General features: G+C 33.9%; 1 long non-coding RNA gene across 1 annotated transcript in view; it reads left to right on the top strand.

Annotated features, from left to right (window-relative positions):
• The first annotated feature begins 344 nt into the window (after positions 1-344).
• The window catches only part of LOC138990751 (uncharacterized), a 74180-nt gene continuing 54157 nt past the window's right edge, over positions 345-20367 (top strand). Inside the window, exons 1-2 of the long non-coding RNA XR_011466852.1 lie at positions 345-433; positions 10088-10186. This is a non-coding gene — a long non-coding RNA (uncharacterized lncRNA). The remainder of the gene's footprint in view (positions 434-10087; positions 10187-20367) is intronic.

Raw genomic sequence — 20367 nt, 5'->3', positions numbered from 1 at the left:
CAAATGTTTTATAAATTCAAGATTACTGACAAGCATCTTGTATTTCTTCATACATACCTTTGTTTACTTGTGCTTTAAATAAAGGAATCTGAAAATGTGAATACACGAATTTGTATTTGGACAAGAAGGATCTGTTTAAATCTTTCTCAAAGTTGCATTGCATAAAATTTAAACCAAAAACAAAAGAAAAAAAAAAACAGATTAGCTTGGTTTTTTAAAAGGCAATGTTCTTGTTTTATCTTTCAGCCCAAGAACTTGCCAGTCAAGATGAAAAACTTCTAATGGAATCCAGCTTTAAGGCTACTCAAGAGCAGCTAACTGAGCAAATAGCAGAAACAGTTCGCCAAGAACAGAACAGTAGAAAACCCCAGGCAGAGCCGAAGACAGTGACAGAAGGGATTATTGCTTCTGAAGAAGAAAAAAATGATTACAAGTGAGTTGTTTTTCAGTTTTTCAGAAAGTTTTACTTTAGAAAGTGAAATCAAGTCAGTCCTTTTGACTTCAGTTGCTAAATGTTTAATTCTCTCTGCTTGCAAAAGGTTATGTGTAAATATTCTAGCTTGTTCAATATATTGTTCTTTCCAAAATAGATAAACTTTCAGTCTGCAACATTTCTTAACTGAAATGGCACATGTTGAAAACGGTAACTGTCTTATTCCAGATTCTGAATAATGATGTGGCAGTCAACTTTCTTGTTAACTATCAAGAAATGTTGAAGGTAGGATTCAAGGGAAAGAGTACACTGTGTTTCTGTAACACCTATCTGCCAATGGCATTCTCATCTTTCTCCTTTCAGAGTCCAAAGGTTACATATGGCTCTTGTTGCTTTTCTTTTTTGTTAAAGTAGCAGCTCTAAGCAAGACACTATTAAATTGGGAGACATTGAGAGTGGAAAATTTTTGATCAGACCATTGAGGCATGGAAGAAACTCTGAAAAGTAATAAAGACTTATGTTGTTCTGAAACATTCATGAAAACTGTCCTTAGTGAAGCCTCTAGTATTTAATTTCTGTTTTTATTATCTAAATCTTAATGCAATTACTTTATATCTCTGCAATGTTTTCAGATTTTATCATTGGCAATTCAAATAAATATTAGTTTCTTTTTTGTTTTGGTGTTCTGATAATTAAGTATTCTATCATCTTTGTGTTTTTTTTTTCCTGTATTCATTCTCTTAGTCTGTTTTCAAAAAACAAATTGAAAGTAGCATAGCTCAGATGAACTTCTCTGTCTCTCTTTCTGTTTGTAAAGAATTGAACTTTACTCGCTGAACTTGCTTGAATCGAGTAATTGCAGTTAGATGAAGCATTCACACCTGAAGTTTTTTCCCCTGTCACTCATACCTTTGAACAAAGTCCTACAGCCAGAAGTAAATTTGGCCTATTTTATTTGATCTTAACTGCTCTTTGGAAGTCAAATTCTAAACTTATACTCCTTAATGCATATCTTGATATACCTATCAAAAGGATTTCAAAATAATATATATAGTAAACATTTCTTTCTTGATTTGTAGTGTATAGTGCACATAAAATATAAAAACACATTTTTTGAAATTTATTCATGAGCAATTTATTTATGTTTTAATTCAATGATTTAATATTACAAGGCACCAAAACAATTATAAAATCTAGGATAACATTTTGTGTGCTTCCAAATAAAATCAAATCCTATAATAAACCCTGTTTGCCATTCATGTACCTTTAATCAGATGCCAGGACACACACAACAACAAAAAAAGACACATTTAACAAATATTAAAAGGTAGAAATTGGTACCAAGAATTAAAAGCATATAGGGCAGAGTTTGTTTGGGAATGCATATATTGTTATATGTTATTAACTATTGTTAATAGTTATGTACTATTGTTATAAATATCATGGTGTCTTAAAAAAGCAAAATTATATTAGGGGATAATATGCCTAAGATATGTTTATAAAATAAGAAATATATAAAAATGGTTGTGAACTCATATAAAACTAATGATAGTATTTGATGTTAGCATATTGCTATTAAAATAATGCCAACATTTTTTCTACAGTTAAATAGTACCATAAAGGCACATTATTTAGAATGCCCACAAAAACATAATTTTTGATCTGAAAACTGACATGCAGTAATCTGCTTTCAATCTTGAATTTTATAAGTAAATAGACTATACAGTGATTCATCTAGTTAAAATATAATGAAAAATCAAACTTAAGTTCTATATGTTTGATCTATATTTATCTACTTTAATTTCTAACATAGATTCATCATGAAATTAAGTATGATATTCTCTCTTAATGTGAAACTGCTGGCAAGGTATACAGATATCATCTAAGAGAGTATTTAAAATTGTAACTGCATGATTTCAAATCTAACTATTTGAAATGGTTTTTAGCAATTAAATATCTTAAAAATCATAAAATTAGAAATATTATTAAGACATAAGAAAATGTTATTAAAGTTTAAAGGGATTGATAAATGATCATAATCAAAACAGTGATTTCTTAGGAGGAACACATTTATCTTTCTTTTCAAATAGAGCTTCAACATAGATTGTCACAGGATATGAGTACATGTTAGATATATGTGTCTATATGTTTTCCAATGTACATGGAAAAATACACTATTGTTTAAATGTCAAATAAAAATCAAAACCTTTTTGGCTTAGCAAACAAAATATTCTGTTTATTAGTTTTGATTTTTTTTTTCCCACTCAATCGACAGGTGGCATGAATTGATCAAATTTACCAATTGATTTGGTTTGGGGCAGTGCCAGACACCATAGGTTTCGCCAGTCAGAAGAAAGAAAGACCATGTTAGGTGTCATAAGGCATGAAAGTATTATAGTTAGTTCCCTTAACCTGTCATCCCTTTATCTGGAAAACTCTTTGAATTTTGACTAGCAGATACAGGAACAAAATGTGTGGAGGGTAAATTTAAGGTCTTGAGTAGCTTCTAGAGTTTATAATCAATGTAGAATCTTTCTGCAGAGAGCAGATAATCTCACTTAGAACAAAACATTCTGGGATTTTTATTTAGAAAAACAGCAACTCATTTTTGAAATTATAATTTTTTATTTTAGAAAAAATTGAATACCTCAAACATGATTTTTTAAAATGTGTTGGGATAAGTCATAAAAACAACTAGAATGTGTATTTTAAGGGATCTGCTACAATTTGAAACATTTGTCAGTCAGGGTCCTATATGTATCTCTCTAACAGTGATAATGTATTCAAGTGACTGTATGATAAGTTATCCTAAAGGTATTTCTTTCATTCATTTATTTTGGGAAACATTCAGAGTTAACCAGGTTGCTATATCACCTACATCTATTATTAGAGTAAGTCATTTCTTAACTAAATGTAAAACAGTTAAAAAAGAAATGTGCACAGAACTTGGCAATCAAAAGGAAGATGTTTTTAACATTAAAAGGTAACTCGTAAGTTATTTTCCATAGAGCTGAAGTTTTAAAGAACACATAGGATTTAGATTTTATTTTTCCCCTTCTCTTTTTGAAATAAATGTAGAGAACACACACCATATACTCAGTATAAGACTGTTACACTTGAAAGATTTGTTCTGAATGTCCAGTGGGAACCTGGAAATCGTAATAATTTGTAGTATCGATTGAGTGAAGCTATGCAGCTGGGGCCTCCAGTGAATAGACAGGAATAGACATTTTATTGATTAACTTTTACAGTCATATTTTCAAGACTCCACTGCAACATAATTTTCACTTCCCAGCTTTGTGTTGCTGCATCATGAAACTTGGATTCTTCTCTCTTAACATTTACCCACTTGAGGAAAAAAGTATGAAAGTATGGACATGTCTTGCCAGGGCTGTGATCTACAGAGATGCAAAACTTTCTGGAAAAATGATTTATCTCAAGTGCTATTCCACTACAAACAGTAGAAAGGAAGTAACTGGTTGTAACAGTTTTTAGAAATACCATGATGACAACTACTTAGAATTAAAATTCTTATTTTCCTCATTTTTTTCGTATTCGGGAATCTTAATTTTCCTAGCCTAACTCCATACATGTAACTATTAAAATGAAATATCTTGTGATGGCTTTGCTTTCATTCACATGTACTTTACGTCTCATTTAATGTAAGCCACAGAAAAAAAATTATTGTAATAATAGGCTAGAATTTAGTCTAAAATGAAAGCTGTTACATACTAAATCATTTTGGCCAATAATTCCAAAGTATGAATATGTGAGTATAGGCCTATTGGACATATGTGCTATTTCTCTAGTCCTATGAGAGTTTTTAAAATTATTTGAACAGTAAAAGATTGTATTTGCACGGGTGAAAATATTGCAATATTTTCTTCTGTATATAGTCATATATTTATTTACCTCAGGTTCTTTTCTGCTTGCATATTTGGCCTCTGAAATTGCAGATTTTATACTCTCATTTACATACATGGAAATATTTCACTGCAATTTTATGTAAGAGTTGATGACAGAGATTTAGACATTAGATTGGATTTTAAAATGAGATTAAGAAAGATGACATCAATTTCTTTTTTTAACTCATATCTGCATTTCTTTTATTTATGACTTTGAAAAATCTAATGTAAGTATAAATTGATCCAAAGACAAAATTCAGGAGCTTCATGTGACCACCCAGAGTCATGAAATATAACTAAATTAGACCAAAAATTTAGCACAAGCTTTAATAGTTATGCAAGATAATTCGTATTCCTTAATGTTTGTGTCTCACATAGTTAATTTTAGGAATTTTATCTTTATTAAAATTCATGAATTATTAATATGGGATTTTGGTTATGAAATTCATAATTTGAGTTGAGAGGCATTTTAAGGTTCTAATTTACTTCTATTTCAATCCAAAGAAATGAGTAAAATCTCCTATCTTAATAGTGAGAGTGTGAAACAAAATTTTTTCTCATACTGAATATTCCTTTTTTTTGATATTCAGCAAGCTTATGGCTTTTTTCCTATTGAATTTCAGAAATACAAATATTGAGAATTTGCTTTGATTTTTCTTACAGGGAGTATTAATTTATCCTGTTAAAAGTCTTATAAACACTTTTATGTGCAATATATATATATATATGTATATATATATAGACTGTGCTGGTTGAAGCTTCACAGTTATCACAATTAATATAGCACATTAATGTGTGTCTAGATTTTTCAGTTACTCATATATATATACAAAGCTGTGTTTTTTCTTCTAATAGAATAGATCTTCATTTATAATGCAACGATATTTGAATAAAATATCTATGGCTAATTCTTTCCTACTTCACATTGAAAGAATGGACAGAATAACATATAAAGAATACAAGTTATTTTATAATATACATGGATCTTGAAAGACTCTTACCTCTGTAATCAACTAGGTGTTTTAAAATTATTTACCAAAATAAGGAATGCAATTAAGATGGATCTAGTAATAAACATAAAATACGAAAAGTCTGAATTGAGATTGATTTCAGCATAATCCTGTAGAGGAATCCCCACTTATTGATCAATTTTAAAGCCCATGCATAGCACTTAGAAAGATAAAGTAAGCAAGGTCAGATAATCAAAGCATTTAAATAGTAAAAACAGCAACTGCCACTGTAGACTGCTAAAATAAATCCATAATACAAATTGCTTTAGCAAAAAGTGGATGAGCAGCTGATCTTCCTATTGAACTCTGATACTGTTCAGTGACCACACTGGGAAAAGGATTGGGAGAAATGCCTTAAAGATCAATATTGAGTGAGATGTAGCAGGGATTCATTTTGAACATGAAAGCATTACAGGTGTGAGAGTATAGTCATCTTCAGGAGAGATGCCATCAAGAGGAGATTGTTTAATACAGTTAAAAAATGCCATCTATGCCTGATGTTCCCAAACCACACTCACAGAAATGCTCTCTTAACTGTTTCAAGAAATTGAATGAAGTTTAAAACAGCTCTCAACTTGAAAGTGGAGTAGGTTGACTTTATACTAAAATAGTGGTACAACTACTTACCAAAGACCGTTAATATATCTCTATAAATAAAGTCTATGTAAACTTGTGTCACTAATACATATTTGAGATATCAAATAATTATATGATAGTGGTCTCCAGTCTTGTACAAAAGTATATAAATTAATCATAGAATAAGGGAAGGAAGAAATATTTTTTGGAATTTTGTGAAAATGTACTATTGTTGTGAGTTTCTTTTAAAACTTGCTGCAATTTGGGCAGTCTTATTTTTCATGAGTATTTAAATTCTATTGGCTAATTATATTCTTGACTGTAGAGAACAATTGGAATTTCCAGTATATAGATCTATGAGTGACAGAATTAAGTTTAACAAACTTAACTACTCTTCTTATTGGAGAAGGAAATGGCAACCCACTCCAGTGTTCTTGCCTGGAGAATCCCAGGGATGGGGGAGCCTGGTGGGCTGCCGTCTATGGGGTGGCACAGAGTCAGACACGACTGAAGCGACTTAGCAGCAGCAGCAACTACTCTTCTCATACAACTTGAATTTAACTTCTACACTTAATGAGACATTGTCATGGTTATAATGAAGTTTCATGGGAAACTAAATGCACTAGCATAAATACACACAGTGTTACTGCATTTTGGAATAAAGTGGTTCTTCAATAATGCAATTGAATTGCTTCTTACCTTTTCTTCAGGTTCCCATAGGTGTCATTCTTATGTCATTATCTGTTTTTATAGCTTCTGAATTCATCCACATGCTCATTACATGAATGGTATGTGTCTTGATCCGTTAAGTACACCAATAGGGTTTTCTGTACAGATATGTCTGTGGAATATCATCACAGTCTCCTAGTAGTCTGACTATAGTATTTAGAGCCTTATAATATTATTGACTGGTGATTTTACTTCATTTGCAAAAACATTTCAATACTGAACTTCTCAAGTAAATAATATAAAACATTGAATTATTTTAATGTCTTTTCATCTGGAATAGAGAAGAAAGAATCTAAATGATGAGTGGTTACAGACAGAATTTCAACATCAAAATGATTAGCATTTACACACTACTGAATATAAAATAATCAAGAATGACCTACTGTATAGCACAGAGAACTCTATTCAATATTCTATAATAACCTATATGGGGAAAAAATCTGAAAAAGAAAGGACATAAGTATATGTATAACTGAATCACATTGTTGTACACCTGAAACTAATAGAACATTTTAAGTCAACTATACTCCAATATAAAGTAAAAATTAAATTAAAAAACTAAAAATAAATTCTAATGTAAGTCAGAAGTATAAATAAATACTGTGATCAAATGTGGGAAAAAATAAGAAAAATGAAATATAAAAATCAGGCTGAGGCTTAAAAGTTGCATAACTTAGGCTTAGTTTTTCCCATTCCTTTCTTGCCATAATGAATGATTATTTACAACTATTGTAGTCTCCATGTTTGCTGTATGAATTGCTGATAGCAGCAATTTTAATGGTAAAACTATGGAACAATATTCATAGTTGTCAGAAAAAGGTCATTCTATTTGCATTCATTAGGAACCTGGAGGACTGTAGTGTGTGTTTCCTTTGGGATGTTGCAACTATTGATTTATATATAGCTGTAGGAAAAATTAATTAGGATTATATTTCACTTATTACTGCAGGCTGTGTAATAAGAAAGAAAACCATTTTTTTGGTTAGAAAGTTGAACTGAAAATCCTAACTGGAATCATTGTTTCTTAAATCACAACTACTTTATCATAAGATTTTTCTTTTATAATCTGGTTAAAGGCTGAGTGCATTTATGGAAATTTAATTAGCACATTGAAAAATGAGTGTTTTAGTATATATCCTATAACAATAATTATAATTCAAATTAAGCCAAAGAGACATTTTTTCCTTGTTAATTGAAACTTTCCTTTCTTTAAGCAAAATCCATGTATACTTGTCTGAGTTTGCAAGCACTGAGACGTTATTGACAAAAGAAGTAAATCAAAAACCAGAGACCAAGATCAGGTGAATTCTCAAGGTTAAGAAACAGATTCCCAAATCTAAAGCTTTAGAAGTATAACAAATGAGAAAGAAGTCTTAATTTTTACATTTTCAGTCTAAACCTGCTTATAATTAAGTTCTCCTGTGGATTTAATGCATCAAATAAACATGATGTATTTATATTTGAGAATATGTTACATTGATAATATCCCGTTAGTGTGATAATATCAGATTTCAGATTATTTGGAAAATATATGTGTCTCCTTTCTGTGAACACCCTGCATACTCCAAGTGAAAAAAAAATTGAATTCAGTTTTCCACATTGTTTATACGTGACACATGTTTGAGATTAATCAAATTGTAGTCACTTCTAATTAACAGCAGAGAATAATTTCAAAATGGGACAAAACCAGATGACAAAAAATAGTTTGTGTGTGTTTAAGACATACTTTATGAATGGAAACACATGCTCGTTGTGATGTTTCTAACTTGAAATTTTTATTAACTCAGCTATCATCTTTTAGGTGCATCGCATTTTCAGAGAAACCCACTGCCTGGCCTCTGGTGGACACTTAGGCATAGAATCAGCATTTAGGGAAAAGCCAAATCAAAGAGAGGTAACTCGATGCCCCTATAAAAGCTAAAACTAAAGCACAGTATCAAAATCCTTTTATATTATTGGAAGTTCTGGGTTTTACAAAAGGGGCAGAGGTCAAAAGCAAAACAGTACAAATACAGGCTTATTCTCTCTATTGTACAGATTAGACGTTGTTTAAAATTAATGACTAGGATTGAAAACACACTACTTCCCTCTCCAAAACTTTTAACATAGTTTTTCTTAGCTATGATCATACGGATCTGCTCCTTAATTCCTTAATGTACCTAGTAGAATGTAAATTGGTAAACATTTTGTGCCTCACTTCTTCATTTCAAATATTTGGGACCCCTTTGAGAGAAAGTACTTATCTTGAGTAATATAGAACTTTGTTTTTCCAGAGTAATAAGTAATATTTTCCACCATGACACATTTTGTATTCTGTTACAAAAATTATATGAGGTAATTATACCGAGATTCATTGCAGGTCTTTGGCTTTTGTAGTGAATCTAACATTTCCAGTTTGTTTTCAAGCTAATGCTATGTTGGACTAATAATGAGGTAACTAACTAAGAATTTTATAAAATCACGGAGGTCTAGGGCAAAACTTTTGAATTACTTTTTTAACTAAAACAAAATGATCAGAACTGTATTTCTTAGGAAAATTTATTGATCGAACTATATATTGGCTCACAGTTTATTGAAAAGCTAATGTTTTAAAGGCACTGTTTCTTTGGGTTGTGAGGAACACAAAAAACAGCTAAGGTAGGGTTTTTTACCCTGAAGGGGTGGGCTGCAGTCCATGGGTCTCAAAGAGTTGAACACTACTGACTGAATAACACACACACACATTCATAAGCTAATGAGGAGAAGACTCTTAAGAGTCCTTTGGACTGCAAGGAGATCTAACCAGTCCATTCTGAAGGAGATCAGCCCTGGGATTTCTTTGGAAGGAATGATGCTAAAGCTGAAACTCCAGTCCTTTGGCCATCTCACGTGAAGAGTTGACTCATTGGAAAAGACTCTGGTGCTGGGAGGGATTGGGGGCAAGAGGAGAAGGGGACAACAGAGGATGAGATGGCTGGATGGCATCACTGACTTGATGGACGTGAGTCTGAGTGAACTCCGGGAGTTGGTGATGGACAGGGAGGCCTGGCATGCTGTGATTCATGGGGTCACAATGAGTCGGACACAACTGAACGACTGAACTGAACTGACATGATAAAAAACATTCACAAACCTAGGTAATGCGTGATTTGTCCTTTATATTGAAAAGAAAATTATCATAGTATTGAAATAATTGTCTCAGAAGGGGTAATTAATTAAAGAGGCAATAATTGGCAACTATCTTTTCAAATTGTGTAAATATTTGATGGGATGTTTTGTTGTTGTTGTTTAGTCACTCAGTCATGTCCAATTCTTTGAGACTCCATGGACTGCAGCCCACCAGGCTCCTCTGTCCATGAGATATCTCAACCAAGAATACTGGAATGGGTCGCCATTTCCTTCTCCAGGGGATCTTCCTGACCTGGGGATTGAATCTGTGTCTCTTGCACTGGCAGGTGAATTCTTTACCGCTGAGCTGGATGAGATGTTTACATGGACAAAAAGATTGAGAAGCAAAAACACAATGAGAAAGTGTATTTTTGGCCTAGAAAATGGTAAGTGATTTTATTTTATAGAGAATAGTTGGATGTATAGAAAGGCAGATTGAAACCACATTGTAGATAGTCTCCATGACCCTTCTGGGAATTTATAATTTGCTTAGAAGTAATGGGGAGATTTTCAAGAGTTATAATAGTCAAGGGCATATAATCGCACTAATGTTAGAGAAGCAATGGGCTGAATCTCTCACCATTTTCTCTTAATATTTCAACTAGCTAATTCCTATTCATCCTTAAATATTGGTATCTAGGTCACCTCCTCCCTATGACTGCCTCTTCACTCATTCCAAACTGAATTATGTTAAATATTTCACATTCTCTATGGGACCTAATGCATACACTACTATAGTAAGCATATCCCTTATTTTACCTATTATTGTAATGGTAAGGCCCATTTACCCCAATGGCTAGCTCTGTGTTCATTGCTACCTTCCTGGACCATGATAGGCACTGCACTCTTTTAACTAATTATTAGTAAACTAGTACTTAATGAAAGGAATGAACTTAGCTATGTGCCTGGTTCAATATATCATCCATCTCCTAGTAAAACATTCAGAATTGCTGTCCTGACTTCTAGCATGTATTGCAAATATCAAAAGAAGACTTGATTTTTTATCTAAGGGTAGTAACAATATTAGCCCTTGGCTGAGATATGGTCAAACGATTTATTCAAGTTTGAGAGAAATGGAATTGAAAAATGGAAGCTTTATTGACATAGATGAGAGTTGGTAAATTGCAACAAATTGACACAGAAATGTATAGTAAGCCAGAGGTACCTGCATTATTGCTTTAAATATTTGGTGATGCTGTGGGCTCTATGTGTGTGTTCCCTCAAATTCTCAAGTTTAAATACTAATCCAAAGAGTGGTGGTATTAATAAGTGAGGTCTTTGGGTGATTATGTTATAGGGGTACAACCTTCATGAATAGAATTAGTGTTCTTATAAAAGAGCCCTGAGAAAGGTCCCTGCCCCTTCTATCCTGTGAAGACATAAGAAAAAGGCAGTCATGTGTGAAGCGAGAAGCAGGCTTTCACAAAGCATGAAATCTGCCAGTGACTCCATCTCTGATTTCCTAGCCTCTAGAACTCTGAGAAATAAATTTCTGCCCTTTATAATCCATTGAGTTTATGGTGTTTGTTATAATAGCTCAAAGTCACTAAGACAGGTGGGGAGAAAGAAAAGAAAAGAGAGAAAAAGTAGAGTAGCTGATTAAAAGGAGTGAGGAAGGACTAAGTCCTCATGCAACATCGACTTGAATTTGACGATAGATGAAAGATAAAGAAAACATGGACAAGGAAGATACAAGACTGAAAGTGAGTCATTGATGGGGCAAGTATTCAGAACATAGAGTAGACATTTACGAAGTGTAAAGATAGACACTTACAAGGATATCTGTTACATCTGAGAGAAGATATGAGTGAATGATGGGTACAGATGGCAGGAAAATGAGAGTAGCTTTTGAAATAAAGTCATCTGACAGAATGAATATAGCAGGGGTTTAGAGGACTGTAAACAGGACTGTCAAAAATGACTCAAACCATTGAGAATTGAGTGGAAAATGAGAAGGCAGCATATACTAATGTGTATGTGCTGAAGGTAAATTAGACTCATAAGATATTGAGGGGCAAGGATTAACTGAGCTAAAGTGAATTTGAAAATACCAAATTAGCTTGTTCAACAATTATTTCCTTAGATCCAGCTTTGCCTGTAACACTGATCTTATGTTTAAACGGTGAACACAATAACAATCCTTGCCCTCAAAAAGGTTACATTCTAGAAGGGAGTCAGATAACAAAAAAAGAAAAAAAAAGTTCAATAAAATTATATAATGGGGACTGTATCTTTTTTGGGTTTTATAAATATCTCTTTTTTGATCTTTTTAAACTCTTATTGAAATACAGTTGTGTTAGTTTCTGGTGCACAGCAAAATGATTCAGTTATATATATATATTTTATAAATAAATATGTGTATATATACACTTTTTAAGATTCTTTTCCATATAGGTTATTACATAGTGTTGAGTATAGTTCCCTGCGCTATACAATAGGTCCTTATGTATAATTTTCTTTGTTATATTAAAAAGACTTTGTTATTAGGGATGTGAAAGTGCTTGAATGGCATAGCATCCTCCAGTTCTGGGAATATTTTTTCCTCAGAAATCCATGTCTTTGGATTTTATGATTTGCATTCTTTCTGAAGACTAGAAAAGTGAATATTTTAATATTTCTTTATAATAAAAACCATGAAAACTTTATGACAATGATTGACATACCATTACAATACATACTCAAATCACATTTTCACTTTTATTTGGAAACATCTTGTATTTTTTTATTTTGATGCAACTCTAAAATCTAAATTTTTCTTCTTTTCGCCATCCTCTTTACTGTTGATCTCATGGATTCACTTACAGAGATGAATCTAAAGTGTAAGAACCTGTGGACTATAGCACAGAAGTATTAAGGATTCTCTCTCCCCTGTGCTTCTTCTGCTCCCAGTAAAGTTATTTTAATTTTCATGTTGGAATTATTCTATTTTTATCATTTTTGGCATTGAATCTCTACTCTCCTGGAAGCCTGAGCTGTCTTCTCCATCAGTTCAGTTCAGTCACTCAGTCACGTCCGACTCTTTGCGACCCCACGAATCGCAGCACGCCAGGCCTCCCTGTCCATCACCAACTCCTGGAGTTCACTCAGACTCACGTCCATTGAGTCAGTGATGCCATCCAGCCATCTCATCCTCTGTCGTCCCCTTCTCCTCCTGCCCCCAATTCCTCCCACCATCAGAGTCTTTTCCAATGAGTCAACTCTTCGCATGAGGTGGCCAAAGTACTGGAGTTTCAGCTTTAGCATCATTCCTTCCAAAGAACACCCAGGACTGATCTCTTTTAGAATGGACTGGTTGGATCTCCGGGCAGTCTTACTTTGCCAACAAAGGTCCATCTAGTCAAGGCTATGGTTTTTCCAGTGGTCACGTATGGATGTTGGAGTTGGACTGTGAAGAAAGCTGAGTGCCAAAGAATTGATGCTTTTGAACTGTGGTGTTGGAGAAGACTCTTGAGAGTCCCTTGGACCGCGAGGAGATCCAACCAGTCTTCTCCATAGTCCATATATAAAACACTTGATCAAAGATGGATTCAAACTAGTGGTGACTGCTCTTTGTCTGGATTATTCTTGATTTGGATTAAGACAACAGATAAACCAAGGCTGACTAAATATCTCAAGAGAGCACAGAGAATCTATTCATTAACCAATTAATTTAATATCAAATAATTTAATGTCAAAGAATGACAAATGATAAATATGGAACTTAGAAAGGGTTTAGACTTTACTGTCACAGTCAACAGCAAATGTTTCTATGACATTGTTCCTAACCTATCTAATTGAGCCGTGCTTTCAGTTGCCAATGTACCTATTGCTTGTGCTTCCTATGTAGCTCAATGGTAAAGAATCTGCCTGTTAATGCAGGAGACTCTGGAGATGCAACTTCAATCCCTGAGTCAGAAAATCCCCTGGCATAGGAAATGGCAACTCACTCTAGTATTCTTGCCTAGACAATCCCATGAACAGAGGAGCCTGGTGGGTTGCAGTCTATGGGGTCACAAAGAGTCAGACACAACTGAATGACTAACACCCTGGAAATGGAGTTCCATGTATATTTGGTAGACATTTAACAGAGCTAAGACTCTAGGATACTTTGAGAAAAATTCTGAATATTCACCCTCCAGTGAATTTTAAATTTCTTAAGGTGTAAAATGACGTTCACAAATATATTATCAAAATATAAAATATATATTGATGCATTTGTTTATTAAGCCCAAGAAAAGATTTGGAAAGATGAAATTAAAGCTCTTTTTTTTTTTCCAATCAAAATAAATGACAAACAACACAACAAAAAGAACAAAGTGTAAAGATTGTAGGAAGTGTCTAGCTATGAAAATCACTACATTTGTGCATCTGACTTCAATAAATTAATACTTGGCCTAAAATCCAGTATGTCTGATGCTGCAGCTTTACTTGAGACAAGACACCTGGGGCAAACTTAAAATATTGAAATGGGAAGGAAAAAATAAGGGAGATTCACCCTGTCCCACTATGCTGAAAAAACCTGACACATTTGAGGTTGCAATGGGACCACAAACTGTTTGTGGAAAGGATTGTAACTCCACTGGCAAAATGGACCAAAGGTGAATTTTAAAGGCCAAAAAAAATGCTGTCAAATCATCAGCTGTTGGTATTTTTGAGAAACAAGTAGGCAGGGCTTTATTTTTTTTTTTTTTTTTGAAGTCCAGGTAGTGCTGTGCTGTCATTATGACTTAACAAGGCTGAGTTTGTTTGCTTGTGTAAAAGACTTTTCAGGAAAATTTGCTCTTATTTTCAAGTTACGCACTTGAATAAATATACATTGCTTTGCCTAGATTTACTTTCCTCCTAACAAATTAGTCAGGCTTTCTGGTCTATTGTCTTATTGTAAACAACATTTTTTTTTTTCTTTTCAACAAAAAGGAATTTGTGAAACCTTGCCCCTGCCTTCATAGGAATGAACTGATTATTAGGACCCCTCCCCTGCTCTCTCACCTTCAAGATGCTTTGTGCTCAGTGAGCACAGAAGTTAGCTTCTGTAACAAGTGAAGATACTTTAGGAGCGTACTACTTTCTATGGAATAGCTTTCATTTTTTTCCCCTGATGAATCTGGAAGTCTCACTCTACTTTAATAAAAATTATTAATTTGTTTATGACTGATCTGGGTCTTATTGCTGCCTGTGGGCTTTTCCTAGTTGTGGTAAGCAGGGCTTACTCTTCCTTGTCATGCACAGGCTTCTCATTGTGCTGGCTTCTCTGTTTGTGGAGCAGGGCTCTAGAGCGACGGCTCAGTAGTTGCGGCACACACATTTTGTTGCTCCGCATCATGTGGGATCTTCCCGGATGAGGGATCAAATCTGCTTTGGCAAGGGGATTCTTAACCACTGTACCACTAGAGAAGTCCTCTTCCCCACTTTTAAAAATTTTGTGGAAGTATAGTTGATTTGCAATGCTATGTTAGTTTCGGGTGCGCAGCAAAGTGAATCATATACAAAGTTATACATATACATATATTGACTCTATTTTAGATTCTTAGGAGTATTATGCAGAGTTGCCTATAACTCTACTTTTAAATTCAGCTGTGTGCTTAGACAAGCAAAGGTACCACAGTGCCATGCCTGTGGTTAAAGAGAACTTATACTAGCATTTAGGAAATATATAGGCACAAAAAGAAGAAAAGAACAAGATTGAAAAAATAAAAGAAACATGTCAACTTGAACTTTCAGTGTATTTTAGCCTCATCTATATGCTAGAATTTTAATTTATATTATCTCAGTAGAAAATTAATACATATATTAAGCATGGAGGTTTGCAGGATAGTCCATCCCATTTTTTTTTTTAATTATGGAGAAATAACAAAGAGAACTAGAGAAGGAAATGGCAACCTACTCCAGTAATCTTGTCTGAAAAATTCTGTGGACAGAAGGATCCTGGTGGGCTACAGTTCGTGGGCCTGCAAAGAATCGGACATGACTGAGAGACTGAACACACACGCAAAGGCATAGACAAAGTCTGTGAGCTACTCCCTGTCTTGTGCAGGATCTGAGACCAGAACACTGATTTTCTGACAAGTGTCAATAATCTTCTAATTTGGAGCTCCATTAAATGAAATCTGACCATTATAAAAATGTCTTTACCAAAGGACTCTATCTCCTCCTCATATGGCTTAGACTGAGTCTGAGAGTTGAAATTCAGTAGATAAGCAGTAAGAATGTGAAGTACAAAATAATTCTTAGCCTTAGGTGAGTATTTCAAATATGATATTCTGCACTTGAGGTTAAAGTAAATTTTTGCTTATGCAAGAAATAAATTTCACTTAGGTAAAATGTAGTGTATTATTTTTCTTCTTATAATTAATAAATGACCTTGAGGAATCAAAATCACCCAGTAGTATAAAAACACTTATTAATGGCGATACATTTATCCAAAGACATATTTGTTTTTTTCTGAAATGAAACTTCTTCAGGTAAGTTGTGTCACATAGTCAATCTCCATCCCCTTCCCCACCTTTAAAAATAATAAGTCATTAAAATTACACAGTAATGCTCAAAGCTGAACCTGACTGGGCTAAAGAGAAATGTTGCTTGACACTAGAGAAAGTTTGAGATGTATTGCCTCAAATGTTTTTAGCTGGATTTGACTGTTGCAGATAAAGGAACAGAGTCCTCAATTGCTCACAGAGGAAGTTGATATAAGGTGAACAAATACATTCATTTCAATAGTAATACAGGAGTGATTCTTCAAAGATTTTTACTGGAAATAATTGTAAGCAACATGTATGGTTAATGTCACACAAAATTCAGCTTGGTTTATAAAAAATATTTCACAGAAATAAAACCAACATTGTAAAGTAATTATCCTTCAATTAAAAATAAATTTTATAAAATTAAAAAATATTTTAATGTGTTGAATGAATTATTTTTTTCTTTAAAAATAATAGAATGAGACCTCCAAGACTAGAGCAGCATCTCATAATGGATAATAGAGTTCAGATACACCTGAATTCGAATCCTTTTAAGCTATAACCAGTTTGAACCAATTACTTTATTTATTTATTTATTTTGGCCATGTCCCACAACACATCTGGGATCTTAGTTTTCCAACTGAAACTGCATCCCCTGCAGTGGAAACTCAGAGTCTTAACCATTGCACCACCAGGGATGTTCCTCAATTACTTTACTTTTAGGATTCAGTATTTTCAGCTTTAACTTGGAGATAATATTTTCCTCATAGGGATGTTACAGGAAAATAGACAATTTTATAGGGGGCATGCACTGTGCTTGACATAGTCATGATTCTCAATTACTGGTAGACATTATCAAACTAGAAATAAAGGTTCTTTTTCATAAGATACAACATGTTATACATTTTCTAACAGCAAAACTCCACCATTAACCTCTGCATGGAGCCATGATGGATACAAGATTAAACAGATTAATGTATTTAAAGGATATTGCCCTTACTTAAACGGATATAAAGTAGCCTTTGGCAACCCCTAAATAAGGGTTTTTTGGTTATTGACTAGTATCAGCTCTCAAGAAAACAAAGGTTTTTCCTCCACAACTCAGCAGCATCATATTTGCAATATTATTAACCTCATTAGAAAAAAGAAAAATCTGGTTCTCTTAGAATTGTCTAGAACTATTCTCTTTAAACTTGCAGTCTCCTAAATTTAGTATTTTGTTAACTATTTTAGATATAGTTTTAACATAGCCCCTGTAAAGAAGAAAGAGATTGATTAATTTGCTGCTGACAAGAGTTCACATTCTTTTTGTTTTTCTCAGAGAATGCATCTGCTTCCTATTCGGAACATGGTTCCACTTTTACAACCTAATTGCGCTACCCTACACTGCTGTACTATTTTCTGAGTCTGAGCCTACATTTTAGGCCAATCATCTCAGAGTCCAGGAAGTGTAGACTTGGAAATTGAAGGTTTCACAGATACATAGTACTGGATATATATGCATATATATATACAGATACATAGCACTGGATATATACATATGGCAGCATAGCTGCTTCATATTGTATAAGCATGTGGTTATATGTTTTAGACTTGTCCTCACAATTTCCTGAGATAGGTCAAGATTATTGTCTCCATATGATGTGTGATATTTGTTATCTAATAATAAGTGGTTGAATGATTTAAGCACTTACTTTGGCTTTAAACTTAATTTGCTCCTTTCACTGGATCTTGGGCTAAATAGTTAGAATATTTTGTCCAGATGTATAAACAGAGATTTTGAACAATTTAGGCTTCAACTTACTGCTCTATTAAGTTTAACTACTAAAATATCACTATGAGTAGTAATTAAATTAACATCCATGAAACACTATAGTCAATGAGATACAAGTTAGCGCAAATTTTTCAGATGCAGAAGCTAAATACAAAGTAATATCCCCTTTTCTCCAGGTTAAAATTATGAATTAAAGTTTTGTTGCAATGTCATTTTATTCTGTAGAAAATCATCACAGTGATACCAACTTTAGCAATGTTGTTGTTGTTTAGTCATTAAGTCATGTCCAGGCTCCTCTGTCCATGGAATTTCTCAGGCAAGAACACTGAAGTGGGTTGCCATTTCCTTCTCCAGGGGATCTTCCTGACCCACGAATTGAACCCATATCTCCTGCATTGACAGGTGGATTCTTTACCACTGAGCCACTAAGGAAGCCCAATTTAACAATACTCCCATCATGTATTGGAATTAGGAGGTTTTGAGAGATTAAACTTTTGGAAGAATCTGTATATTTGAGCTTGGTGCACATGGTTGAAGTTTTGATCTTCTGTTTCTTCTCTCTAGACACCAAATCTTTAATTAGCAACTTGCCTAATTACTTCTTCTGCTTAGCACAAGAAAACCTTTCTGCAACATTTAGTAGGATAGACAAATCTTCCTTCCCAACCAAATCATCAACCAAAAGATTACAGAAAGCAAAACTGTTCAAGCTCATCTTGTCAAGTTCTCTCTTGTGAAATTTGATCTAATTTATTATAATTCTAGATTCATTGATAATATACTAAACATGCAAGCACTAAACATTTATTAAAATAAGTTGCTAACATGTTCTACCAGAATGTTACTGGAAACTTTCATACATCAGAAATACAGTCTCAATGTGATTATTTTACAAGTGAGCAGAAGAATTCAGAGATATGTTTTAACTCTGTTGAGGTCACTTAACTGATAAGCTGCAGGTTAGAATTTTAAATCTAGGACCTCTAATGTCAAGGCCAACATTTTATTCAGTTATACTATACTTGACTCATAACACTATAAGATTTAATAGGATTTTGGAAAAAATGTATTTTCTTCATTAGTCTTGGTTTTCTCCCTGTTCAGTGGTTGAAAACAATGATCCAATTATTAGTAAGCTCGTCGAAGGGCAGGGAGCAGGTCTTCTGCCCCTCTGCATATTCTCAGCATCTAGCACAGTGTTCTGCATGAGTGGACATCCAATAAGTGTTGACTCAGACAGACAGAAATCATTCCTTAAACCAAATATATGCCATACCTCAGATTGTTGTCCCCACAGAACACGTCTAAGTTTCCCAGAAATAGAAATACTCATTCAATCTATTGCAAGGTTTCCTGCTTCTGTCTTATTTTAATGTGTTAGGTTTCTTTTTTTCTTTTTCACTATTACACCAGGAAATTTTTTGGCAAAATATATTGGGTTTCCTCTAAGAAAAAATAAGATTAACCATAAAAATATTCCTATGATCATGATACAATATCATACTTCTTTCTTTATATTTGGAGATTAAGACAATATTAATAAAGCTACAGTAAAACTTGTTGCTGCTGCTGCTGCTAAGTCACTTCAGTCGTGTCCAACTCTGTGTGACCCCATAGACGGCAGCCCATCAGGCTCCTCCATCCCTGGGATTCTCCAGGCAAGAACACTGGAATGGGTTGCCATTTCCTTCTCTAATGCATGAAAGTGAAAAGTGAAAGTGAAGTTGCTCAGTCGTGTCCAACTCTTAGCAACCCCATGGACTGTAGCCTACCAGGCTCCTCTGTCCATGGGATTTTCCAGGCAAGAGTACTGGAGTAGGGTGCCATTGCCGTGATAATAAAACGTGTTTGTTCTTTGTACTGTACTATTCTATATAGTGTGGTTTTCTGTGTATTGCAGTATACAAAATGGAAAATTAGAAAACTAAAATTCACAATAACTTTTACAAAGAAAACTCTCAGGCAATAATTGACAAGATAATCTTTACTTTGAATCCTCTATAATATTATTTTCAGTTCAGTTCCATTCAGGTCAGTCCCTCAGTTGTGTCCGACTCTTTGTGATCCCATGGACTGCAGCACACCAGGCTTCCCGTCCATCACCAACTCCTGGACCCTACTCAAACTCATGTCCATCACGTCAGTGATGCCATCCAACCTTTCATCTTCTGTCGTCTGCTTCTCCTCCTACCTTCAATCTTTCCCAGCATCAGCGTCTTTTCCAGTGAATCAGTTCTTCACATCAGGTGGCCAAAGTATTGGAGTTTCATGTTCAACATCAATCCTTCCAATGAATATTCAGGACTGATCTCCTTTAGGATGGACTGGTTGGATCTCCTTGCTGTCCAAGGGACTC

The sequence above is a fragment of the Bos mutus genome, chromosome 14 (assembly GCF_027580195.1).
Source record: "Bos mutus isolate GX-2022 chromosome 14, NWIPB_WYAK_1.1, whole genome shotgun sequence".
Classification (NCBI taxonomy): Eukaryota; Metazoa; Chordata; class Mammalia; order Artiodactyla; family Bovidae; genus Bos; species Bos mutus.
Note: the sequence above shows the minus strand (reverse complement) of the source record. Positions and strands in the feature narration are given on the sequence as shown.